Source organism: Lissotriton helveticus, chromosome 3_2 (genome assembly GCF_964261635.1).
Source record: "Lissotriton helveticus chromosome 3_2, aLisHel1.1, whole genome shotgun sequence".
NCBI lineage: Eukaryota > Metazoa > Chordata > Amphibia > Caudata > Salamandridae > Lissotriton > Lissotriton helveticus.
The window spans coordinates 137,113,369-137,139,010 of NC_136062.1; the positions used below are offsets into that span (position 1 = coordinate 137,113,369).

The 25,642-nt window shown below is 48.3% G+C and overlaps 1 pseudogene; it reads right to left on the reverse strand.

Annotated features, from left to right (window-relative positions):
* Positions 1 to 5,025: 5,025 nt before the first annotated feature.
* Positions 5,026 to 22,958, reverse strand: LOC144826135 (doublesex- and mab-3-related transcription factor 1A-like; annotated as a pseudogene).
* Positions 22,959 to 25,642: the final 2,684 nt, after the last annotated feature.

Consider the following 25,642-nt stretch of genomic DNA (forward strand, 5'->3'; position numbering starts at 1 on the left):
CCAGTCAAAGCAAAGTTGCACATATTGCAATTGCCGCATTTATATGAACCCAGGTTACATTTATGCAGCCATGTATGTCCCCGTGTATCCATTTTGGGGTAACTGGGGCTTACCATGTTACGAATAGTCTTACCTTTACGATAAGCAATACTAGGGTGTTTTGTTATATGTCTCTGTAGCAATGGATCAGCTGTTAGTAAATGCCAGTGACATTTTGAGAATATTAAAAACTTGTTTGACCAAGGATGATAGCTAGTGATCTCACTTGTGCTGACCCCTCAGTATCCTTGGTTATTCGAGGTTTAAGAGTCTCATTTCTAGCTAGCTTATGTGCTCTTTTCTTTGCTTTGACGATAACTTGTTTGTTATAACCTCTTCCTAAGAATCTCTGTTCCATACCAGTAGTACAATCATAAAATTTCAAATCCTTACTACAATTCCAACGAGCTCTACAAAATTCTCCATAGAGTATAGAGTTAATTTGTGTCTTGGGGTGAGCACTAGTTGCATGTAGCAAAAAGTTACAAGATGTATCCTTCCTATACATTCTGCAATTGATTTTGTCATTTTTAACATATAGCTCCACATCAAGGAGTACTATTTTTTCTGCACTGTGTGCCATTGTGAGTGTAATGGTAAACATATTGTCATTCAAGATTCCCCCAAAATTTTGCAGATCAGTAACGTTGCCAGTTCAGATTAAAAGACAGTTGTCTATGTATCTGCCATAATACATTATATAATCATGCCAAGCGGCCCCGATGGGCCCGAACGTGCCCCGCCTCAAACCACCCCATGAAGAGGCAGGCAAAGGACGGCACAAATCTGGAACCCATCGCAGTCCCACACGTCTGCTGGTACCAGTTTCCTCCAAATAAATAGACATTGTGTTCCAAGATCATTTGCGACATGGTTACTAACTTTTCAGAATGCTCCAACAGTTCCAGAGGTCTTTTGTAGAGAAAATGACGAAGTGTGCACTAGGTGGTGTGGTAAATTTTGGTTTATTGTAATCTTTCTTCACGTTATTTTATTACCAATTAGTAGGAGAGGACGAATGCACGTTTTTGGTGGCTTTTCTTTCCTTTCTTCTCCTTTTTTTCTGTGTTTTAAAACGAATGGGATTTATTAAGAGACATGACTCTGTTTGGTCTGACTTAAGACATCCTTATGCTGTATGTCATCTTGCATGTTCACTTGGGACAGTGATGAAGGAGTTACTGTACAATCAGTGTAAGAACTTTGTGTTACATGTTGTAATGTAGCTGCTCTGCTTTTGTTGTAGCCCTGATGAAGTCTATGGCTTACAGTCTTATAGACAAAACACGTGTTGGCATGTTTTGTGGCTTGGACAGTTGTTATGAAGATTGAAATACGGATGTATGCTTAAAGACCTCAGAATAAAAGCAAGAAGAAATAACTAAGGACTGAGATTTGACTTTATATGTGCTTTACTCCAGTGTTTTTGCTCAGGTTGTCGATTGCTAAATCTGAGATAACGATCGGAGACCAGTAGTGGGATTTATAACTACCATTCTCTCTTCTTTCGAGGTCTGGGATAGGATGCTGAGTGACTGGAACAGGCACTGAAGAGGTGTGTGACGGGCTTACAAGTACAGTTTACCTAAACTCCATGATAGCGTGCACTTTTCTCAAGTGTCTGTCCAGGCTGACTTTCGATACTGGCTGGTGCATCCAGTGAAGCGTGAGAAGGTGTGAACTGGATTTTGCACAGTGGGTCATCAAAAGTCATGCTGATACACTACAGAATCCAGTGCCCATACTTCCTTGCTGCAGTCTCTAACCCCACCCTTTTCCACCTTGTCACAGAGTCGGGCGGGGGCAGTAATCCCACCTCACTCTGTGACAATGTGGGAAAGGGTGTGGAGCCTAGCTCCACTTCTTGATTGACGTGAAGCAACTGGTGCTACAGGGCTTCAGCCTCAAGCACCCGGGGCTAACTTTAACAAAATGTCATCAAGAGGTGGAGCTTAGCCCATGAGGGTATCGTTTTGCTGAGCTGATGACATTACAGAGCTCGGGATGTGATATTGTCAGCTCCCCAATCAATTGTAGCCTAGGAAATAGGCAGTGAATGGCCATCAGTATTTCATCCCATGTGGTGCACCGATGTTTTCAAGACTAAGCAATCGTCTTGATTGCTTAAGAGTGACTGGGAACAAAGTGTGTATGCTAGTCTCACCACATTGAAGTTCAAAGCAAAACAATTTGGAGCAGAAAACTAAAGGGGCAGTAGCCCCATAGCCCATATAAAGGAACGGCCTCAGGTCTGGGAGAGTAGGGTCAGGTTGTCTGAAGAGTCCAGGTCATCGAGCTGTGTTCAAAGTCTCCACTGGATCCCATTTCTTCTCCTTTTTGTGGATGTCTTCATAGTCCAGTTTATGGTCAGCAAGAAGACAAACAACTCTGGTAGACTTCCGTCCTCACTTTGAAGGCTTCGTGAGTTGTCCTCCATGGACTTTCTTGCAGGTGTTTCCCTCGTAAGAGTTCCTGATGATTCTTATGAGTTTATCTGGCATACCATAGTGGCGGAGGAGTTTCCGAAAGGTTTCTGTGTTCACGCTGTTGAAGGCTCTCTCATAGTCGATGAAATGGAGATAAAGGAGGGAATTCCATTCCATTCACTTCTCAATGCTGATGCAGAGTTTTGCAATCTGGTCTGTGCAGGATCTATCCAGCTTGCTGATCTCACAACTTAGCGTCAACTTGTTTCTTCATTCTGTTCAGGATGACTCTTTTGAACACCTTACCTGGGGTTGATAGTAGACTTATCTCTTTGTGGCTTGTGCCATTACTCTAATCACCTTTCATGGGGATCATGATGAGATATCCTTCCTTCCAGTGTAATGGCACCTGTTCTTCTTCACAGATCCTTCCAAACATGGGTAGAGCATGTCTACTGGTCTTTCAATGTCTGCCTGAAGTGCCTCTGCAGTAATGTTGTCAGGTCCTGCTGCCTTCACATTTTTCAGATGTTTGATGGCTTGCCGTATTCCTTTCTTGGTTGATCTGCTGCAGTCGTTTGGCAGTTTGGCAAGTTGTTGTTGACCTGCTGTATGTCTGGTGGAGACTGCGGCACAAGCTGGATCAACAGTTCTTCAAAAATGCTCAACCCATCTTCATTGTTGGCCTTCGTCGTCCTTTGTTGTCTTTCCAGCTTTGTCTTTTTTTTCTTTTTTTCTGTTTAATACAGCTCGCCAAATATACACACAATAAAATTCAGTCATCAATAACATTTTTATTTCAGGTGCGACTGCAGCTACAGTGATTGATGAATTTCTTTTTCCAGCCTAGTTTCGTTTCAAGGTGGCTTTTGTAGCCTAGGGAATGTCAACCGTACAGTAAGCAATTTAGGAACACGCTGTAAGGAACATGCAAATCTGAAGCCATCTTTACACATGGTCTGGGACTACCGGCCACCCCCCTCCTTAATACACCGACTGTTTTGCTTAATTCAACCATTCAACACATGGGTCTTTGGAAGTCAGGGGGTACAGGCCCCCCCCCTGGCCGTATTTATTAAAATATGAAAACAAAATTAAAATTTTAATAAAATAAACATTTAGACAATTATTAAATGCACATTTCAGAACATTAGATTATCTTCCATTTTTGACATGGTATGATGGGCTAACCTTAACAAATATCTAGTACAGCGTGTTTCCTAACCGAATCTAACATCCTGAAAATTAAAATGCATTCTAATAATTAAGTCGGACGGCAAGGTCGCTAACCGGTGTCAGATCCTTTTACAGCTACGCTCTCACGTTCGAGATGCGCATGCGCAACCCAGGGCACGTTTCACCCATGTGCGCTCCCTGAACTCCATTTAACCATAACAGGAGGGCCCGTACACTCGCGCACCTTGATGACATCATAGTGTCTGTGAGGGGTGCCTACCAGCCTGAGGAGAGCGTAGACTCCCTCCCCCGCACCCTTCTAAGTAATGGATATCATATCCTGCCCCTGAAGTTCTGGGAGAGACCAATGGCCCCTCCCGACGGGCGGCCCCTTTCGTGAATGGGCCCGCCCCCCCCTAAGGACCTTAAAATGATGCTCACCGATTATGACCTTACCGCCAGACACACATAATAAATACGACATTGCTATTCTAAGAGGGAAAAAAGGCCTAAGGAGAAAATTAGTAAAAAACCACAGCAATGCACAAAACATATACATATGTACATTTTCCTGTAAATGGGAAAAAAGGCCTAAGGAGAAAAATTTATTAAGTAACCACAGCAAAGCACAAACATCTACATATGTACATTCGTCCTGTAAACGGGACAAAAAGGCCTAATGAAGCAAGCATGCTATTCCTATGATCCTGTACATCGCTAGAGAGTATACCTACCATTGTCTGTACCCAAGTTCCGCTAACCAAGGGGATGGAGGGTGGGGAAAATTACACGGCCCCACGGTGGGGCGAGGAGCGAGCCTGGGAGCGCGGGCACAAAGAGGCCGCTTCCCGCGCTCCCCAGGCTCTTAACCCCTTCGTAGTCGCGGCCCCGCCCCCTCGCCCCGGAAGTGCACAACTACTTCCGGGGCGCAGGCGGGGGGCAAGCCACCACGAAGGGACCGGGATATGGGAGGGGCCGGGCCCCGCCATGCATGCGTGGGGGCCGATTGGCCCCCCCTTTTTTCATGGTCTGGGACTACCGGCCACCCCCCTCCTTAATACACCGACTGTTTTGCTTAATTCAACCATTCAACACATGGGTCTTTGGAAGTGCGAAATATGTCACTCTACATGTAATTAGTCGGAAGAGTGCGTATTAAATCTAGAGTTATATGCTGTAAACAATACTAAACAAGCACAACGAGCGAAGTTATCACAGCTGCCCTGCCGATCCCTCCATGTTCCACAAACTTTTAAAACTTCATTGCATACAGCTCAAAAACAAAAGAGGTGTCACATTTGATTAGATGTCTTGGCATTCACAGTATTTTTGTCTTGAGTCTAGGCTTCAAAGGGTAGCCTCGAGCATTTCCCCCCGGGGCTTTTTATTCCCCATCTTCAATGACGGAGGTGACGGTGAAGGTTTCATGCTCGGGGGTGCTTGCACGATCGGCCACGCCTTTGTTACTTTCGTTGCTCACAGAAGAGCTACTTGAGAGAGAAGCCAGTCCTGAGTCTTGACTACTGGGTGGGGAAAACACGTGTGCTTTTGATTCAGTGTATGAGGGGCTCTCGTCGGAGGCATGCACCTGAGATACACACGCACCCTGGCTGAGGTACGATGCTGCCGCAGGGTAATAGGAGTGCATCCTGTACTTGGAACTGACATGGCTCGACAAGCTCCGGAAGCTGTTTTTTGCCGTCGAGCTGCCCAGAGCGCTCCCCCATTTCACTGACGGAGGCCTCCGACGCCACTGCCATCTGGTACTGCGGGTAATTGTACAGGTAGTTGTTGTAAGGGTACTCAGGGACGGCTGGTAGAAGTTACTGTAATAGGAGGGGTCCATCACCAAGTCTGACGTGGTCTCCAGGTGCCCTCTGCTGCTGATGGAAGGGATGTCTGTGATCAGCACACGGCCCTCTGATGCTGTATTTATTTATTTATTCCATTTATATGGCGCAACAGCTACCCAGAGGGTTTCCAGGCGCCTTGGATCGGTACAGAACCAGGGGGAGTCAGCTATAATTCTTAGTTTTGGTTGAAAAGCCATGCCTTGATACCTTTTCGGAATGTTATATAGTTGGTTTCCAGGCGTAGTTTTAATGGAATATAATTCCATAAAACTGGCGCCATATATCCGAACGAGCGACCGCCGATTCGTGCTCGTTTAAATCTCGGAACAACAAATTTCGCCAAATGTGTTGATCTAAGATAGCGAACTGGCATGTATTTATGAACCAACTTGTGCAGGTACGCTGGGGCTTCTCCTGTATTTATTTTGAACATATAACATAACGCTTTAAACTTGTCTCTGTTGGCCATTTTGAGCCAATGTAAATTGCGTAAATGTTCGGAGATATGCGACCTCCTCGGTAACCGTAGAAGGACCCTCGCAGCCGCATTTTGTACGACCTGTAGTCGTTGCGTGATCTCTTTGTTGGTACCGAGGAGAAGAATGTTCCCATAATCCAGCCTCGAACCAATCAAGGCCTGCATTACAGTTCTTTGCGCCCCTTCAGGAAGTTGCCACAAAATTTTTCTTAGCCATTTTAGGATAGCGAAGCAGACTGAAGCTGTTTTGGCCGCATGATCACGCATGGTCAATTTGTTATCAATTATTATTCCTAGATTTCTGGCCGATGGGACTGCTACTGGCGGGGGACCCATTTCTGTGGGCCAGTGTGTTGGTCCCCAAAGCTCTTTTTGTTCTCCGAAAATCATTAGTTCCGTTTTATCTCCATTTAATTTTAGTTTCCTGGAGTGCATCCACTTCGCAATGTTCTGTAGCCCAGAACGTAGAGACGAGATGTTATTTTTTTCCGTTGTTGACAGGGAGAATACCAATTGTGTATCGTTAGCATACGAAAAGATAGTAAGGCCAAAACTTTCCGCAATACTCGCAAGAGGGGCGATGTAAATATTAAATAAAAGTGGGCTGAGGATGGACCCTTGTGGGACTCCATAAGGGGAGGTTAGAGTGTTGGAGATGTTATTTTTAGAGAAGACCTGATAGGATCTGTCTGCAAGAAAATTCGCTAGCCAATCCAAAGCCAGACCTTTTACCCCTATTCCCTCTAGGGTTTCAAGTAGCATTTCATGAGATATGGTGTCAAAGGCGGCACTCAGGTCTAAAAGCAGGAGTGCCACCGTGCCACCATTGTCAAGCTTTTGACGGATTGTTTCCGTAACTCCTAGTAGGGTGGATTCGGTTGAATGCCCGGCTCTAAAACCCGACTGAGATTGATGTAGAAGGTTATTGGATTTAATAAACTCTGCCAACTGTTTATTAACATGTTTTTCTAAAAATTTTGAAAATATGGAGAGAAGCGAAACAGATCTAAAATTAGAGAAGACCTCTGGATCACTATTTGCTTTTTTCAGTAGTGGCACTACCATAGCGTGCTTCCATTCTATTGGCACTACCGCTTCCCTTAGTGATGCGTTCAACAGTGTTCTGATGACATTTAGTGTGTCGCGATCAAGCTGTTTGAAAATTTCAGCTGGCATGGGGTCGTTGGGGGAGCCCGATTTAATGTTGTTAAGCGTTTCTACAAATGTGTTTTGGTCAAACGGCTGCCAGACTGTCAGTGATTTCCTAGGATTATCTGCCAGCTCGTTGAACTCACTGGGGCTCAAATCTATTAATGGGGTTAGGTTAGGAGTATCATCACCGCCAAGGGCTAAGTAGATGTTAGCTACTTTCTCGTTAAAGTATTCCGCCAGGCAGTTACATGGTGTTGGGGACAGCGTCGGAGGTTCTGGGTGAGTTGTAGCTCCCGCCAGATCATTTAACACTTTAAATAGAGTTCTGGAGTTGTTTTGTGCCTCTAAAATAGTGTTTTTGATAAAATCTCCTGTTGTTATTTTACATAGCAGATGATAGGCCTTCAGGGCTTGCTTGTAGGCATTTTTGCTGGCCGTGTCATAGTTCTTCCTCCATTGTCTCTCCAGTTCTTTACATTTGCTTTTTCTGTTTTTAGCTTTTCGGAGAACCAAGGTACTGGAGGTCTGTTAGATTTCCGTTTATTCTTCTTGAGAGGGATGACTATCTCTACCGCTTTGGCTAACCAGTTGTAGATTTTATCCTGATCCCTAGTATTGAGATCAACTAAGTTGAAATTAGGTCTCAAATTAGTTAACTGGGCGTTAAGATCCTCTATATTGAGTTTTTTCCAATTCCTACAGTAAGAGTTCTCAGGCTTTTCTAAAACTGTAGTTTCAGGCAGTCTGATTTTGAAGCGAATCAGATAATGGTCGGACCATAGTAAGGGTAGTGTCGGCTCACATATAAGGTTATTAAAATTGGCAAAGATTGGATCTAATTGGTGGCCTGCTGAGTGTGTGGGGCCTATGTTGCAAAGATGTACATTAAGGGACTCTAAATCAGCTAAGAGGTTGACCACCATAGGGCAAGTGCGGTCATCGAAGTGCAGATTAAAATCTCCTAAAATAGAAAAAATGGACGCTTCTAACAGAAAAGGGGAAATAAACTCAGGAAGAACTGCCGCTCATTCTCCTGCAGCCCCAGGGGGCGGTAAATCAACATTCCGGTAAAGGTAATTTGTGGTGTGAGGGTGATTTTGAAGAGCCCTGCCTCACAATTGGCCATCGTTAAATCTTCCCATTTGCAAGAAATGTTATTTTTATTGAAAATAATTCCAATACCCCCCCAGTTTGACCCATCCTATCTCTTCTGACAAGGGTGTAGTTAGGTGGTAGAGCTATAGCAATATCCGGACCCGAACTGGCACTAAGCCATGTTTCCGTCAGAAACATAGCGTCTGGCCCTCTGATGCTGTAGTGGATACTGTACTTGGCGTGCTTGAAGTCTGCGAAGAACTGCTATTCTCCAGTAACAGGTAGGAGCTGCTGCCACTGCTTTCTCTCTTCACCAGCATTTCTGCTGTGCCAGGGAGAGGGATGAGGTGGCTTATTCCCATCTCCTCTTCTTGGGCTTGTTGCCCCTCAATGCAACCTGGGCGGCCATGACCCGCTGGCGCTCGGCGATGAGGCTGCACTTCTTGCACTGACAGTCCCTCCACATGCAGAAGCGCTTGTGGCCCTTGAGCGGCGAGGCATAGCCTTGGTTCCTGCAGCGGGTGCACTTGGACAGCCGCGGGTCCTTCTTGCCCAGGACCCCGGGGGCATCCAGCCAGCACCCCCAGCCTTGGACTTGGAGAAGAGCTCCTCGTTGAGTATCGCCCTGTGTGACCCCTCTCTCCTGCACCCCTCTGAAGCCCGGTAAATGAAACACGATGCTAAGCACCAAAATGGCCCAGCTCACGGGCTGGCTGCACCAAGAGCGCTTCAGAAAAGGGGGTGGTAGTGCGAGATTAGCTTGGAATGTGGAGATTGGTACCCCACCTGGGCATTTGGCCATAGATGCTCTGCTAGTTTGTGTCAAATCCCTCTATGTGTAGTTGGGATATCTGCACTGTGGGAAGGACATCAATATTGTTGACCCTATAGAAGTCCCCAAAATTTAATTTCCAAGTAGATTCCTCTACTAGAACTGGTATTTTGGGGATAGCCTCTCCGGTCACAGAGGCAACATAAATGCAAAACAGTCTTATATTCCTGAAAATAGCATATTAGTGTATTATCAATATAATTCAATGCTTGTGTTATTCACTGTTTTCTTACTTGCCTATTATTAACATTGAATAGATGGCATTGATACTTTTTATGTTCAGACTGGACATCTACTGTACTGATCATGAATCTTGAATGAAACTGTAGAAATGAAATGTTGAAATGTCTCAATACAATGGCCGGATGGGTTTATTTCCAGTTGTATAGTTATAATAGACAGATTCAATTGCACAAGTTAATCTTCTTTTATGACACGGTTGTTATGATTTGTAATTTTTCCATCACTTGGTGTAACTCTAGTTTTGTATACAATGAAATATCCAGGGTCTTAGCTTGGTCCGTGGGGGAGCTTCAGATTTTCCAACAATCGCACTGGCATTTATGGGACATATTATGATGTCGGGCGAGTCCCTTTCCGCCCAACACTGCCTCGGAATGGGGACCGACAAACTCACGATTAGCGGTTCCGCCCAACTAATTACGATGTGACCGAACACTGTTCGTCGGAATCCCATTGTTTTCTATGGGAGCCTGGGTTCTGCCCAAAAACACAGGCTTATATGGGGAGTTGGTGTGTGTGTGTGTGTGTGTGTGTGTGTGTTTGTAAAACCCTGCACCCTGCGCACAGTGCAGGGTTTTATAGGGGAGTCCCTTAGGGACTCCCTTGGCCTCCAACCGTAGGCCGCAGGATGGAGGGGGCCCTGATAGGGGACCCCTAAAGCCACTTTCCGACAGCCTTTTCATGTCGAACAGGCCAACTCGGAAAGTCTGTTGGAAACTGGCATCGTAAACGGCCGGTCAGAAACGCTGTCCGTAAAGCTGTACGATGCGGATCCGACCGACACGAATTCTCCGACCAATTTGGAAAGACCGTGTGGTTTACAATCCAATCGCGAACATCGTAATTGGTCGATCGGATTGTAAACCGACCGAGTCGGTCGGAAGCGTTCCGACACGGTCTTGGGGGATCCGACTGTTGGGAGGAGGATTTCCGCCCAACATCGTAATCGGCCCCTAAATGTTAACATACATTATACAATAAGTAGGGTGCATGCAAGGGGCTTATGGGGCTGCGGAAATGTAGAGGAACGCAGACTGGTAGGGTTACTAGGTTAGAGAAAAAATAAGATTTTGTAAAAAAATAAGCAACATTTTTGCAGACTTTCACAACAGAGAGGGGAAGTTTGTGTATGTGTTTTTGTTCGTATATATGTAAAAATTTCAGGTGAAATCTGACAGACACCTTACCATACCCGACTGAAACTACTTGTACTCAACAATTTATCAGGAAATATATTTCTTGGGGGATGAAACACCCAAAAACAACCCCCCCCCCGCCCGAAGCTACACGCCTGGAAATATCCATGTAATGCCAGAAATTCATTTTTAAGTCTGGCTTTAGCCAATATCTTTTGATTTCACTAAAAGTATATGTATAATACACTTACTTAAGGGGACTTTAAGCCAGCTCTCATCATCCATTAGTCTGTTACTACAGCAAGCATCGTGGGGCAATGAGTCATACTACGTCAGCCACTGGAAAACGTCACTTTGAGTGATGGCATTTTGCTCTATCACAAGGAGCACATCGCACACAAGGATGTTCCTTTTAGTGCTAGTGTTTTTGTTTTTACTTTATTATTACTTTAGTGCTGCCTTTGTGTTTAGAGCCTGGTATGATAGCACGTTGCTGATGTAGCACAAGACACATTCCAGCTTTATCAAGTCCTATCTCCTGCTGTTGCATATTACCTTTGGAGTGGCCTTTGTTTATCTTCTGGCTGCTGCTGTTTCATGGCTTACAAGAGTGTGCTAATTTGAAACGGTTATTTATAAAGCTATCCTCTTCTAAGTTTGTATGCATATATAACCGGGCTCATGTGTGTATGTCATGCAGGTATGTATTTTTTTTTGTGAGGACCACAGTTATGCTTGCAAACCAATTTTGCCTGTTGGTCCTGCATATATGGGTTTCTAGTTTGCTTTCAGTGGATCCTGTAAATAAAATGCTACTAGTGGGCTTGCAGCACTGATTGTGACACCCACATGATCATGATTAGCCATGCAAACATGTCTTAGACTTGCCACTGCAGTGTCTGTGTGTGCAGTTTTAAACTGCCATTTCGACCTGGCCAGGGCACCCACTTGCCAGGCCCAAACCTTCATATTTACTACATCGTAAGTCACCCCTAAAGTAGGCCCAGGGTAGACCCATGGGCAGTGTGCAGTGTATTTAAAAGGTAGACATGTACTGGTGTTACATGTCCTAATTGTGAAAAACTGCAAAAAATTTTGTTCCATGTTGCAAGGACAATCGGTAACTTAGGGATTGCCTTGAAATATCTATTAAGTGTAATTTCCCATTGGCAGCAGATAGAGATTTGGAGTTTGGGGGTCTCTGAACTCACAATTTAAAAACACATCTTTTGGTGGAGTTGGCTTTTAAATTGCGTGTTTGAAAACACCACTTTTAGAAAGTGGGAATTTTCTTGCTTAACCATTCTAGACCTCTGCCGGTCTGTAGAATTCACATCTGGGTTGGCTGACAGTTGGGCTCTTGTTGATTGATTGATTTGGCAATTAATAAAGCACAAACAAATGCCCGGAGGCGTCAAGGCGCTAATGCGGTTAGTCTGGTGGAAGGCAAGAGCATCTTCCCTACACGAGAGTAACATTACAAGGCGAAAAGCCATGTCTTAAAGGCCTTGGGCCCGATTCACAGAACTAACTTACGACACAATCCTAAACTTACTACCATTTGGTATTCACAAAAGGCACTAACTCATTTTGGTATTCACAGAAGGCGCTTACTCATTTCGGTATTAACAGAAGTTAGGACTCCTAACTTTAGGACTCCTAAATGCCTTCTGTGAATACCGAAAGCATTAAAGTTAGGATTTTTCTCAGGTTATGAGTAGTAAAGTTAGGATTCCTAACTTTAGGACACCTAAATGCCTTCTGTGAATACCGAAAGTCTTAAAGTTAGGATTTCTCAGTTTAGGAGTAGTAAAGTTAGGACTCCTAACTTTAGGACTCCTAAATGCCTTCTGTGAATACCGAAAGTATTAAAGTTAGGATTATTCTCCGTTTAGGAGTAGTAAAGTTAGGACTTCAAACTTTAGGACTCCTAAACTGAGAAACATCTTAACTTTAAGACTTTCGGTATTCACAGAAGGCCTTTAGGTGTCCTAACTTTACTACTCCTAAACTGGAGGGAGGTCCCACACTGCTTGCAGACTGCAAGGGGGTACCGACGGACAGAGCGGGGCCTCAACCACCGAGCAGTTGCCGGGTGAGGTGAGGCTTACTCCCACAGCAAGTTGGGAATGAAGAGATAGTTCTTACCTACATATACATGGGATTCATGTCTGGTAGGGTGGTAATAAACCACTGATCTACTCATTCTTTTACGTGGAATTTTTCATGTGTAACACATTTCACTAACAGTGTTTTTCCTGCAGTAGCACTTTACATCTATTAGGTCCTGAAGAAAGCCGGGCTAGCTAGCCAGAACGGCTGAAACATGTCCTCACTCTTTGCCAGGAGATAGTAAATTCATTCCAAACTATCAGGCGGTTTTTACTTATGACATTTGGACAATACCTAATGAACAAATTTTTTGTCCTTCTAGTCATTTATATTTTTTACATTTTTTCACTTACACTGCACTCCATCAGTTGTCTCATATTTTGAACTAGCAACTTGGCTGAGATTACCGGGAGTATGAGGTCAAGTACTCAATCATGTTAGCCTTGGAGCAACATTGGCTACGTTTGACTCTACTCTTGCAGGTTTCCAGATGACGAAGCTCCGCCAAATGGGTGGGTTGATGGAAATTATACTCATGCTTTTATAATTATTTCACCCTCCCTATTATTTCTGGACACTTCTACCTGGACCAGAGGTAGCCTCGGGTGAGGCAGGCATACTACACTCCTTTGACTACCCTATGAATATGCCATGACACCTGATGGGGCGGAAAAAAGATATACCGCATCGCAAAATCAGGCTGCCTATGAGGGTTGTCAATTTTGAACTAATGGTTCAGTAGATACTAGTGTCCATTCCTCATTTTTTGATTAACTCCGGACGTTCCGTTTGTGACATCATACGCACGCTGAAGCCGGTTTAAGGCTTCATGGAGTTTTCGTCCGGTGCCGTTAATTCTTGGATCTTCCTGTGTTAGAGGCGGCTTTTGAATCCGGTAGGGGGGCTTTAGCACCAAACTTCTCCTGATTTCTCTTGGTGTCTTCGCTCCGTCCCCGAGCGGAGTGGTCTTTTTTTTTTTTTCCAAGACCTTTATTACACATTTTCGAATTGACACAGCATAGAGCCTACAACCCCAAGGGCCGGCTGCGGTACATATAGTTACTTAGCAACATTCCCAGAATAACACAGCCATTCAGCCGACACTCCGGAGGTTCGGCGGCGTGGTAGCAAGGTGTGCATAGAGTAGTCAGAGTCTTGTACCGGATAATCCATAGGTCTATGGTATTTTCTATTATAAAACAAACGTGATTGTTCGAAGCAGAGGAAACATTTATGTGAACAATTGCAGTCAGCATTCTCGCCACAGTGCACGCACGGCACGGCAGCAATCATAATCACATTCACTGAGGGATAACACGCCTGGTTATAGCCATATCTGCCGTGGGGGAAGTACACAATTCGCCCCTATAGGCATTCCATCGACCCCATTTCTTATCCCAGACTCCGGGACATCCCCTAGTTTTGTGAACTGATTTTTCCGACAGCATGCACACGTCCATTGCAGCCACCCATCTAATCAGGAGCGGTTTGTGTGGTGAACCCCAGTGCATAGCTATTTCACGCTTCAATAGGAAGAAGCTTAGGTCCGCCCAGCGCTGTTCTATTGCAGTTAAGTCTGTTGGGTCCCATATATTAAGAAGCGCACATTTGGGAGTCAGAGGGACAGGTTTCCCTAGGGCATCAGTCATTTTCAGGACGGCGCGGTTCCAAAGGTCTCGGACTGCCGTGCATTCCCACAGGATATGATAGAAAGTGCCTGTTGAGCCACAGTGACGGAGGCAAAGGTCAGATGGGCGTCGGCCTATTTTGGCTAAAAGGGGACCCGACATGTACGTCCTGTGTAATATTTTCAACTGTATCAACCGGAATCTGTGATTAATGGCTGATTCGCGCGGGGACATCAATGCTGACTGCCATTCTGCATCATCCATAGTGCCAACATCAGTCTGCCATTTATCCCGCAGGAGGTGAAAAGTGTTTGGCATATTGTTGCACAGTTTACGGTATGTGTAAGATATCGCTTTAGCTTGAAGGGGTTCTGATAAGAGTCTGTCCTCGAGGGGCGATGATTGTGGAAAGGAGGCGAGGTCTGGGATGTTGGCGAGTATGGCGTGCTTAATTTGGAGGTATCGGAAGGTCTCGGAGTGTGCCAGATTGTATGTGTTTTGGAGTTCTTGGAATGTCAGTAGTTTGCCCTTGCGGAGCAAGTCGCCAATAGTGGATATGCCTATTGTGTCCCATTTATCAAAGCCTCTACAATGACAGAGGGTGCCTAGCCTGTACGATTTCCAGAGTGGGGTGGACAGTGTGAGGGTGTTGGCCCACCGAGTCGTTTGTTCGCGCTGTGCCATATTGACAGTGTGTGGGACATTGGACCAATATAACGAGTACGGGAGTGTTTGCCGTAGAGAGCTTCGAGGTATCCGCCACAGCTTGTCTGGTACTTCTCCAAATGAAAGGCAGGGTTTGTGGGTGTGCCATGGATCCACGAGTTGGTGGCAACCAATTGGGTTGCCCAATAGTAGAGACGGATGTTCGGGAGGGCGATACCTCCGTCATACCACCCTTGCGTGAGAGAAATGAGGGCAATGCGAGGGGAGCCGCCATCCCATAGAAGGAGGCGGAGGTCTCCTTCGATTAAGTTGAAGTAGGAGTCAGGTATGGGGAACGGGCAATTTTGTAGGGCATAAAGGAACTGAGGGAGCGCAAGCATTTTAAATAGGGCAGCTCTGGCAGGTAGAGAAAGGGGAAGAGACCTCCAATGTGAGACATCTGCATGGAGTTTCTGGAGTGGGCCTTTGAGGTTACGGTCATGGAACAGGTGGGGGTCCGGGTTGACAAAGATTCCCAAGTATTTAAAACCGTATTGGGCAATTTCGACGGAGTAGCCTGTCGGGAGAGGTGGGGGTGGACCATGGAGAACATACAGCACCGATTCCGACCGGTTAATGGAAAAGCCCGAGTATTTGCCAAAGTTTGTGATCACGTGTAGCAGGCTGTTAAGGGAGGATCTGGGGGAGGAGAGATACACTAGGATGTCGTCTGCGTATAGCGAAATCTTATCGACTGTGTCAGCATTCCATTGGAGGCCTCGAATGGAATTATCGGTTCTGATCCAGTGGGCTAGGGGTTCTAGAGTGAGGGTGAATAACAGGGGGGACAGCGGGCATCCTTGTCGTGTACCTCTGTGAAGGGGAAAGCGCCTGGACGTATGTCCGTTGACATAGACCTGCCCCCAGAGATCAGTGTAGAGTAATCAAATCCATTGTATAAATCTGGGGCCAAAGCCAAAACGAAGGAGTACTTCAAAGAGGTAAGACCATTCGATAGAATCGAAGGCAAGTGTCGCGTCAAGAGAAAGGATAGCTGCGTCTTCTCGGAGGTGCGGTATCCTACTCATGATATTATGGACACGGCGGAGATTGAGCGCTGTGTTACGACCCGGCAGGAAGCCCGATTGGTCTTCGTGTATCAGGGCGGGGAGAACTGCCATGAGTCTAGTGGCTAGGAGCTTGGCGAGGACTTTTACTTCAGTGTTAATGAGAGAGATAGGTCGGTAGGAGCTGCAGTCAGCAGCTGGCTTATTGGGTTTACGGATAACCACGATCGAAGCCAATCGTTGGTCCTGCGGTACAAAAGGTGGTGGTGATGGACGGAGCATCAGAACCAATCAAACACTCACACCCAGTCAAAAGATCTGGGTTTGATTCATCACCGTTCTGTAGCCCACTCTGCCACCCCAGTTCAGACATGGCTATATGCAAATCAGTCTGACCCTGTGCCTCATGGGAACAGTCCAGCCCGAACTGCCAAGCCATGCCTTCCCTGGACCGGAAACAAGCTTCCGAGGACCGGTTTCTGGCATTCCAGCCGTCTTCAGCCCGGCTTGCTTGAATCCAGTGGCAAAGGGAGCAAGGGACTCACGTCTGAGCATACCCTGCCACACTGATGTCGGCCAAAGCGGTACAAAAGGGGGTGGTGATGGACGGAGCATCAGAACCAATCAAACACTCACACCCAGTCAAAAGATCTGGGTTTAATCCATCACCGTTCTTTAGCCCACTCTGCCACCCCAGTTCAGACATGGCTATATGCAAAACAGTCTGACCCTGTGCCTCATGGGAACAGTCCAGCCCGAACTGCCAAGTCATGCCTTCCCTGGACCGGAAACAAGCTTCCGAGGACCGGTTTCTGGCATTCCAGCCATCTTCAGCCTGGCTTGCTTGAATCCAGTGGCAAAAGGAGCAAGGGACTCACGTCTCAGCATACCCTGCCACACTTATGGTGGCCAAAGCGGTACAAAAGGGGGTGGTGATGGACGGAGCATCAGAACCAATCAAACACTCACACCCAGTCAAAAGATCTAGGTTTGATCCATCACCGTTCTTTAGCCCACTCTGCCACCTCAGTTCAGACATGGCTATATACAAATCAGTCTGACCCTGTGCCTCATGGGAACAGTCCAGCCCGAACTGCCAAGCCATGCCTTCCCTGGACCGGAAACAAGCTTCCGAGGACCGGTTTCTGGCATTCCAGCCGTCTTCAGCTCGGCTTGCTTGAATCCAGTGGCAAAGGGAGCAAGGGACTCACGTCTGAGCATACCCTGCCACACGTATGGTGGCCAAAGCGGTACAAAAGGGGGTGGTGATGGACGGAGCATCAGAACCAATCAAACACTCACACCCAGTCAAATGATCTGGGTTTGATCCATCACCGTTCTTTAGCCCACTCTGCCACCCCAGTTCAGACATGGCTATATGCAAATCAGTCTGACCCTGTGCCTCATGGGAACAGTCCAGCCCGAACTGCCAAGCCATGCCTTCCCTGGACCGGAAACAAGCTTCCGAGGACCGGTTTCTGGCATTCCAGCCGTCTTCAGCCCGGCTTGCTTGAATCCAGTGGCAAAGGGAGCAAGGGACTCACGTCTGAGCATACCCTGCCACACTTATGGCGGCCAAAGCGGTACAAAAGGGGGTGGTGATGGACGGAGCATCAGAACCAATCAAACACTCACACCCAGTCAAAAGATCTGGGTTTGATCCATCACCGTTCTTTAGCCCACTCTGCCACCCCAGTTCAGACATGGCTATATGCAAATCAGTCTGACCCTGTGCCTCATGGGAACAGTCCAGCCCGAACTGCCAAGCCATGCCTTCCCTGGACCGGAAACAAGCTTCCGAGGACCGGTTTCTGGCATTCCAGCCGTCTTCAGCCCGGCTTGCTTGAATCCAGTGGCAAAGGGAGCAAGGGACTCACGTCTGAGCATACCCTGCCACACTTATGGCGGCCAAAGCGGTACAAAAGGGGGTGGTGATGGACGGAGCATTAGAACCAATCAAACACTCACACCCAGTCAAAAGATCTGGGTTTGATCCATCACCGTTCTTTAGCCCACTCTGCCACCCCAGTTCAGACATGGCTATATGCAAATCAGTCTGACCCTGTGCCTCATGGGAACAGTCCAGCCCGAACTGCCAAGCCATGCTTTCCCTGGACCGGAAACAAGCTTCCGAGGCCGGTTTCTGGCATTCCAGCCGTCTTCAGCCCGGCTTGCTTGAATCCAGTGGCAAAGGGAGCAAGAGACTCACGTCTGAGCATACCCTGCCACACTTATGGCGGCCAAAGCGGTACAAAAGGGGGTGGTGATGGACGGAGCATCAGAACCATTCAAACACTCACACCCAGTCAAAAGATCTGGGTTTGATCCATCACCGTTCTTTAGCCCACTCTGCCACCCCAGTTCAGACATGGCTATATGCAAATCAGTCTGACCCTGTGCCTCATGGGAACAGTCCAGCCCGAACTGCCAAGCCATGCCTTCCCTGGACCGGAAACAAGCTTCCGAGGACCGGTTTCTGGCATTCCAGCCGTCTTCAGCCCGGCTTGCTTGAATCCAGTGGCAAAGGGAGCAAGGGACTCACGTCTGAGCATACCCTGCCACACTGATGGCGGCCAAAGCGGTACAAAAGGGGGTGGTGATGGACGGAGCATCAGAACCAATCAAACACTCACACCCAGTCAAAAGATCTGGGTTTGATCCATCACCGTTCTTTAGCCCACTCTGCCACCCCAGTTCAGACATGGCTATATGCAAAACAGTCTGACCCTGTGCCTCATGGGAACAGTCCAGCCCGAACTGCCAAGTCATGCCTTCCCTGGACCGGAAACAAGCTTCCGAGGACCGGTTTCTGGCATTCCAGCCATCTTCAGCCCGGCTTGCTTGAATCCAGTGGCAAAGGGAGCAAGGGACTCACGTCTCAGCATACCCTGCCACACTTATGGCGGCCAAAGCGGTACAAAAGGGGGTGGTGATGGACGGAGCATCAGAACCAATCAAACACTCACACCCAGTCAAAAGATCTAGGTTTGATCCATCACCGTTCTTTAGCCCACTCTGCCACCTCAGTTCAGACATGGCTATATACAAATCAGTCTGACCCTGTGCCTCATGGGAACAGTCCAGCCCGAACTGCCAAGCCATGCCTTCCCTGGACCGGAAACAAGCTTCCGAGGACCGGTTTCTGGCATTCCAGCCGTCTTCAGCCCGGCTTGCTTGAATCCAGTGGCAAAGGGAGCAAGGGACTCACGTCTGAGCATACCCTGCCACACTTATGGCGGCCAAAGCGGTACAAAAGGGGGTGGTGATGGACGGAGCATCAGAACCAATCAAACACTCACACCCAGTCAAAAGATCTGGGTTTGATCCATCACCGTTCTTTAGCCCACTCTGCCACCCCAGTTCAGACATGGCTATATGCAAATCAGTCTGACCCTGTGCCTCATGGGAACAGTCCAGCCTGAACTGCCAAGCCATGCCTTCCCTGGACCGGAAACAAGCTTCCGAGGACCGGTTTCTGGCATTCCAGCTGTCTTCAGCCCGGCTTGCTTGAATCCAGTGGCAAAGGGAGCAAGGGACTCACGTCTGAGCATACCCTGCCACACTTATGGTGGCCAAAGCGGTACAAAAGGGGGTGGTGATGGACGGAGCATCAGAACCAATCAAACACTCACACCCAGTCAAAAGATCTGGGTTTGATCCATCATGTGGCAAGCGGCCGACTTTACAGCTGTCTTCGAACATCACTTTAAGATGTGGAAGGATCTCACCCGCCATGCCCTTCAGGAACTCAACAGGGACGCCATTGGGGCCCATTGCCTTGCCAGATTGAATAGCGAATAAGACGTTTCTAACTTCATCCGTCGTGAGGTCTGCCTCAAGCTCCTGCTTTTTGGTCTCAGAGAGAGCGGGGAGCCTCATTTCGGCTAAGGGTAGTTTGGATTCTTCCGCGTTGTGGTGGGCTCTGGCGGTATAGACTCCCTCCAGGTGGGTGGCAAAAGCCTCTGCTATATCGCCCGGATCTGTGACAGTAGATTGGTCCGGAAGGGTTAATTCCGGGATCCAACGGGAATCCTGCTCTCGTTTCTCGAGCCATGCGAGCATCTTACCTGCCCTGTCTCCCAGCTCGTAAACACGGTGGCGGGTTTTCAAGAGTTTGGCTTGCGCCTTTTCAAGAGCCAATGCCCTATATTCTATTTGTTTTGCTTGCAGGCGGGCCGTTGTCTCATCTGTGGGGTTCGTGCTGTGGAGGGATTCCAGGTTAAGCAGGTCCGTTTCGATTTGTAACAAGTGTTCACTTTGTTTGTGGATGTAACCGGTCTTGAGAGCTAGCGCTTTACCCTTGATTACTGCTTTGTATGCCTCCCATATTGTTATGGCCGAAGGTACTGATCCCACATTTTCGGCAAAATAGTATTCGGTGTGTTCGAGCAAGCTATCGTGTATGTCAGGGATTTTTAAGAGCCAGGGTGCGATTATTATGGGACCGCGTGTCTTTTGACGGGGATGTGTGAATTGCACTGTGAGGGGTGAGTGGTCGGAGATCCCCCTGGGGAGCCCTTCTGGATGGCGAAAGAACTGTAAATCAGTTGCGGGTGAGAAGAAATAGTCTATATGAGAGCTGCTATTGTGAGCGTTGGAGTAGTGCGTGTAGTAGGACGTGTGGGGGTGGGACAGGCGCCATAGGTCTTCGAGCCCCATAATTTGTGCAAAGTTAGACAGGTCCGAGCTTGACTTGTGTGAGGGACGGTGGGGGTGCCTATCTACGGCATCATTCATTGTCATATTGAAGTCTCCCCCAATGAGCAGAGGTCCCTGTGGAAGATCGAGCATTAGGTGTTGCAGGGTCTGGAGTGCGGCTGTACCTAGGGCTGGAGAGATGTAGACTGAGATAACATTCAGTGGCTTGCCTTCCCAAGTGGCCTCCACCACTGCATATCGACCGAGGGGATCGGCCCGCGTTTTTGTGCATGTCAGGGCCACATCCCTACGCACCAGAATACCGGTGCCCCTAGATCCAGAAGTGAAACCGGCATGCACAAGCAATTTATATCCGCCTCGGTTTAGCACCTGGCATGCATTGCCCATGAGGTGCGTCTCTTGGAGGAGAACCAGGTCTGGAGAATGGCGTTTAAGGTACCGCATAACCACCCCTCTTTTTATCTTATTGCCAAGACCATTAACGTTCCACGTTATGATGGTCAGGGACGTTGTTGAAGGGGGCGTCATGGCGGTTTAAATAAGTGAGATTGTGCACGGAGCAATGGCTTGTGGTGCGTAGGGTGCTGTCTATAAAAAGGGGTTCCAAGGGAGTAGGTTACCGTGGAGCCTGTGTGGGGTCTAGCAGGGCCAAAGTCTAAGCAATAGGTATAACGTGATGGTGCATGGTAGCGTATAGGTGGGCCCAACGGCGAGAAATCACCAGAGGTAGCGTGTGAGGTCGCGGCGCGCTGCGCATCGCGCTCCACGATCAAGAATCTGCGGCAATGAATAAGCAAGAACAAGAACAGAGACCACAGGAGTCTCTTCATCAACTTCCCAACATTCCCCATCCCTCCCAAACCCGCCCCCCCAACTGTTTCCCTCCCACCAACCCCCCTCCCTGCGTCCCTGCCCGCGGACTTAGAACTATCCACTCCCCAACTAGGCAGAGTGCCTGTCGCCCCCCGAACATTAGAGAGGAGTGTGGAGAGCCAAGGGTGCCCTCGTCGGCAAACAGTAGGATGATGTCTTCTAGTGCAAAGATAACAACCAATATCAACAAAAGCATTCACATAGTAGGAGTCATTGAGAAGACTTAGCCGCAAGTCGGTCCCGTGCCCGGGGTCACAAGGTGACTAGTGCGAGTGGAGGGGCAACACCAAAGAGCGCCGCTCAGTCTATCTTTATAACATTCAACAACCCACCTGACAGGGGGAAGCAGTATCCATAACCAGTACCGATGACTTATCGACTAGCACCCACATTGCCTGTGGAGCGTCACCTGGGGTTGAGTACCTCCCCTGACTGTGGGCATTGAGAGGGTGGTGCCCCTCTCGAGTAGGATGATGTCAACAGTGATATGAATAGGTCGATCATCAACAGCGGGTATAATGACCCACATTGGAAGAAGAACTGTAAAGGATACATATGAGTCAAAACATGAATGAGGTAGGAGGTGGACTGTGTTTCAAACTAGTGAGACTCTGAGGAAGAGGGTCCGATATACATCTACTATCCGATAGCAGAGTCGGACTGTCATAGTGGAGAGCGTATCAACGCGTAGAGGAGCGGCAGAACTGTGCAATCCAACTTGGGTTGTCCGGCGTTACTCTTCCTGCACATTGTCCGTGAATAGATCTTGACTTTCCAGTGGCACCACCTCGTTAGAGCGATCTGTGGATTTCCTGCGCCGGTTTTGGGTGGAATTCGACTGTCGCCATCCCTCGAGCCAGTCCCAAACATCAGCAGGAGATTAAAAAAAAACAGGTCTTACCCTCCGCTTCGACGCGGAGTTTCGCAGGGAATAACATAGAGTACTTGATGGACTGCGTACAGAGTGCCTTCTTCACCTCCAGGAAGCTGCGTCGACGGGCCTGTACTTTCATGGTGAAATCCGGGAAGATCGTGATTTGCGCATTGTCTATTCGCAATGGTGGTCCCGCTCGTGCCGTTTGGAGGATGACATCACGGTCGCGGAAGTTGAAAACACGGGTAACGATGGGGTGCGGGGAAGCGCCCGGCTTTGGTCGGCCCACGGGAACTCTGTGGGTCCGTTCTATGGAGAAATAATTGGAAAGGTTCTTTGGTTGAAGGTGTTGCAGGACCAATTTCTCCACAAAGAGGTCAGCGGCCGGCTCCTCAAGGCGCTCGGGAACACCCAGGATGCGGAGGTTGTTGCGTCGGGCGCGTCCATCGTAATCGTCCAGGAGCACCTCCATATGGTGTTGCTGTTTCTGCAGTTGGGTCACTTGTTGCTGCAGCGTGGAGGTATCATCGACGAGCGCCTGGGTTTTGATCTCAATGTCCTTTACCTTGGAGTCCATTTTCCGGAGGTCGGCACGCAGCAGCGTCACCTCCACGCTTACTGAGTCAATACGGGTTTCGAGTGAAGAGCGGACCCCCGCAATTGCCTCCATGACGTCGTCCAGTGTGGGAGAAGATTTCCCTTGCGGAGGGGGGGTTGTCGCCTTGAGGGTGGCGTCTGGAGCCGCATCCTTAGGGTCCCCTTAGAGCCCCACGATAGTTTATTGATTTGCCGTTGATTGGGGGGCCGGTTTCCTTTATTGGAGGCCATCGCCGATTTGGTCTCCACTGGGGGTTGTGGTGGCGGAAGCACGAAAGGCAATCCCGTTGGAGAAGGAGAAGGGGGGGATCCCCTCGCCGATAATCCTGGGGGAGGTGGGGGAGCGTGCTTCGACCTCGCACAGTCTCGGTTGAGGAGGGGGGCCGCAACTTCCAAGGTCTGAGTGGCAGTGGCCCCGTGGAGCAAGTGGTTGGTGGGGAGTAGGGGGCCGGGAGGACTCTTCCTCTGTGGAGTCGGCAAGCCGGGTGTAGGCCAGCAGCAAGCGTCTTGTTGGGCGAATTAGAGGGACTCCGAGAGGGATCAAGCACCACACAGAGTTTCGGAGTCCCCGTCAGTCTGCCCGGCAGAGTGCTGCAGCCGTGATGTGAAGGAGTCGATGGGAGGGGGGGGAAGCAGAGCGTCCTGGTAGGCCCCGGGAAGTTAACTTGTGGTGTCCCGGCTGGCTCCTCCGACGCAGCAGCCTGCCCCCGTCGTGGTCCCCCAGACCTGGGCCAGAGGCAGGCCGTCAGTTGTTAGATGAGACCAGTTGTCGCGGCGTGGGGCAAGTACAGAGAGGTCGGAGCTGGTAGGCAGTGTTGGTCTCCGGTGCTAGGCCCAAGCCGGGGGCTCGCCTAGATTTCGGTGCCGGGCGGGTGAGGGAGGCTTGTGTGGATCGTCCCGCTCCTCACCTGTGGGAGCCAGCGGCTCGAGAGGAGGCTGTATCCGTGGGGAATCGTCTCCCCAACACTCGATCAGCTAAATTGTAGGCACCGGAGGTTTGGTGCGGTCAGCGGCAGCCTCGGAGTTGTCACTCGGATGAACTTTGAGTGGCGGCCGCCATCTTGGGCCGATGCGCCCCGGCCACCGGGATTTGCTCGCGGTGATTCCGGCGGGCTAGCAGGCGCCAGAGGCCAGCCAGGGGCCCCAGGTGGGGTACCAATAGATGTCCGGTCGACCCCGGGACAGGCAGCAGCACTAGCGGAGGTATGGAGGTCGTTTGGCCTTACGGGCTGAGGAGCCGCCTCAAAGTGCGACCATTCTCCTCGGCATCTAGCCACGCCCCGAGTGGTCTTTTAAAGCCCCGTTGGACGAGTCAGTTCCAACTCTTGCGGTGGTTGTTAATTGTGACCAGTGTTTGTTCCCTGATAGCGCCTTGCTAGCGCGCCTTGTACTTTCCTGAACTAGGTTGGTAAGCCTGTTGGTTGAGCCTGGTCCGGCTCTTGTGGGGTTGCCTGAAGCTATTCTTAAAGATTACAGCCCTCATGTCCAGAGGGGACTTGTTGGCAAAGCAGCTGCATTGCCACGCCGCTGCATTCATTATAGTTCCTACATTCTATTGTATACCTACTTCCTTGGTATGTATGAGGTCAATACAGCAAGTAGATGGGAGAGGTTTCTAAGAGAGACTAGTGGTTTTATTCTATGGAACTTGGATATAGACATTTATTTCATTATTTATGGAAGTGCATTCCTGTATATCTGATTCTGCCTATTCAGTATTCTTTATTTTTGGACCAAGCATAATTGAGACTGTGTTTGCTTGTTATCTTTCATAGCAGGGGCATGTTGAGCTCCGCGGAAGATAGCTCCTATCCCCTGTTCTATTCCACTTATCGTCTCTAGGTATGCAAGGATACTATAAATGACATACTTCTTCTGACTTGACACTGTTTATATATATATATATATGTAGTAATGTAATTTTTTTATCTTTAGATCAAATAGAGGCAGTGGCTTATCTGATTCTATACCTTGGAGGAAAGCACAGTTATTTTTCTTTACAGGTATTTAAGAAGGGTAATTCAGCATGTGATATATAGGTATGTTTTCTGTCACATTAGAAGCCACAGCAAGGGGTATTTATCATTGTGTGTTTCTCGTTACAGATCTCATTCCCTGTTGATCCCTCCCTTTCCTTCCCTCACCTGATCTCTCGAATGAGTCTGTGGCTATCATCAGACCGTTGAGCTATCAGGAGGTGGACCCCCTATAGCATCGTACGTCTCCGAGGATTACAGGACCTGACAAGCAGAACGCAAATGTCTAGAAGGAACATACAGTTCCCGAAAGAGATGCCTAACAACCTTAGGGCCTAATTTGTGAAGTGACTTATGAACAATGCATAAGGCCTTGAAGGCAATCCGTTTAGCGGCAGGGAGCCAATGCAATTTCCGAACAGCAGCAGAGACTGACTGATATTTAGGACAGTCTAAAACGAGTCTTGCGGCAGCATTCTGAACAAGCTGCAACTTGTCGATGGCTGTCATATTAATGACAAGTTAAAGCGCGTTGCAAGGTTCCATCCTGGACATGATCAGTGCTACAGCCACTTGTTTACGCACAGAACAAGAAAGAAATAGAAACACCTTCTGAAGAGTCTTAATCACCCAAAAACAGGATGATACTGTCCTGTTGACCGGAAGATTAAAGGACAGATTGTTATCCACCAGAATGCCAACATTTTTAGCAGAGCCGGCAGGGCAAGGACATTGCCCCAGCATTTCTGGCCACCAAGAATGGGCCCAAATGGATTGTTCA